The following is a 2,080-nucleotide window of genomic DNA, read 5'->3' as shown; positions in this document are numbered from 1 at the left end:
TTCCTGCTCAAACACAGGATGTGGCCCCAGAGGGTGTAACGGTGTTCAAACACTGTCCCGGGCGAAATGGGACAAAAGAAATGCTGAGTAAAATGTCCGGTAATGTGTTTGAAAATGAGGCCAGCGATGCCCCGTTTCAGGTTTCAACCTGTAGCCATTATGTGACCGTTGTACGCACACACACACACATTTCTTCCAAGCAGGACACTCTTAGCGCTCATAACGGGATTGTATAGTGGCAACATATGGAATCATTCAGGTGAACATCAGATTCCAGCTTCCACGGACACGGCATCAGTTTCCAATGTGATTTACTCACAGGACACTTGAGACGTACACATGCACAGACAGGTTTAGGAAAACATTCCTAATTGTATGTATATAGGATTCCCATTGGAATTTGGAACATTATTTGAAAGCATTCCTATAAGGAATTAAATAAGAAATAAGATACTATTGAAAAATCACATAATTATGATAATATTTGCCACGGCACTCCAAAGTACTTCAAAAAATACCATGCTAATAAAAGATTTAGCATTATCATGTCAAATGGGGGGTTGCTTGTTTTGATTATTGGTGGGGTTACCCCCTTCCCCTCCCCGCTGGAATCTACAGTATCATTTTATGCTATTAATAGTCACAGTACTCCTGAAGATAACTACATATTCTAAAATATCAAGCTTTTGTTGTATCCTAAAAGAGAGTTCCCATTGGATCCTATCGGATTCCAAATCCTGCACATTCCTTTAGGATCCTTCGATTTTACTCCACGCACATGTGCCATCACACTCTCCACAGGTCTGCTTTTATAAATGTCCTCCTTTTGATATTTTTAACTTGTTTAAACACCGAAATCCTGTGAGGGGAGAGACTGTTTACCTCTTAGAGGCAGAGCGCTTACGTCAGGACACACCCCTATAGGTCAGGGGCGTTGCCCGCCTCATGCAGTGAGTGGCGCGGCATTTGACCAATCACAATCCAGCTTTCAGGCATTCCGTCCAGTCATCGCTGAGAAGATTCGCCCAGGACGCCTGCGATTGGGTGCCGTGGTAATGATATGCAGTCTGACTGGAGCGAGTGGGCGGGGTGAAGTAGGGCTGCTGTCTGTCTGGTTGGTGGTTTCGCAGGAGAAAGAAGCTGCTCTCAGGGAGGCTGAACGTGAGTTTTAACTGCGGGCTGCGGTTGGATTTAGTGGTTGGTTACGGAAACAATCTAACCCGGGTAAAATATCGTTTCATGTTTTTATAGTGTTTTTATTGTGTTGGTTCGCTGCGGTTGTCTGATTTCGTGCGAATATGTGGCTGTGCACAGTGTGTATGTTTGTGTGTGCAGGGGCGTAGCAGACGCGGGAAATGGGGGGGACACATGTCCCCCTCACTTTCAATAAAACCAACGTTTTTCAATGTGTTTACATACAGCAAATGTCTCAATGTGTTATGCAAAAATTCAAAATAAAACAATTTAATCGATTGAGAGCCTTAAAATATATATATCTTATTTAATTATGTTCGTCTAGTGCTAATCGTTCCGTCACCCTCACTTTTTAATGATTGCTCCGCCCCGTGTGTGTGCACATGAGTGTGTGTTTACGCATGACAAACAACATGATTACTATTACATCAATATTATCCTATAGAAAACTGGTAGTTATGTGTGTGTTGTAGGAGCTCTTCAGGTCTTCGGGAGCTGGCGCATGTGAATCCAGAGGGATCGGTGATGTCACATCAGGTAGCGACACTTTCATTGGATGAATTCAATTGAAATGGATCTGTTTGAACTGGTTACAATGTTGCACTTTGCGTTGCCTCTTTAACTGGATACAGTGTTTCACTGCTCACCTTTAACTTGATACAATGTCTCTTTAATCAGACTGGATACAAAGTTTCATTGTCTTTGGCTTCACTCTGAGCTACTTTCTTCTTTCATTTAATAAATGATTATTTTTCCAGCTTTGAGTGCTGGGATATTTTGCATTAATATATACGTGGAAGGCATAATGACATGTTTGGATTATATGGAGATATGCAGTATTTTAGACATGTTTTAGCTGCTTAATGTATGGAAAAGAGCAGCGTAT

General features: G+C 42.0%; 1 protein-coding gene across 1 annotated transcript in view; it reads left to right on the top strand.

The window, feature by feature from the left end:
• The first annotated feature begins 1,125 nt into the window (after positions 1 to 1,125).
• The window catches only part of LOC127625529 (vitamin D3 receptor A-like), a 35,434-nt gene continuing 34,479 nt past the window's right edge, over positions 1,126 to 2,080 (top strand). Inside the window, exons 1-2 of the mRNA XM_052100846.1 lie at positions 1,126 to 1,224; positions 1,668 to 1,731. The gene's annotated coding sequence lies outside the window, so the exon portion shown is untranslated. The remainder of the gene's footprint in view (positions 1,225 to 1,667; positions 1,732 to 2,080) is intronic.

This window comes from Xyrauchen texanus, chromosome 31 (genome assembly GCF_025860055.1).
Source record: "Xyrauchen texanus isolate HMW12.3.18 chromosome 31, RBS_HiC_50CHRs, whole genome shotgun sequence".
In the NCBI taxonomy this organism is placed as follows: Eukaryota; Metazoa; Chordata; class Actinopteri; order Cypriniformes; family Catostomidae; genus Xyrauchen; species Xyrauchen texanus.
Note: the sequence above shows the minus strand (reverse complement) of the source record. Positions and strands in the feature narration are given on the sequence as shown.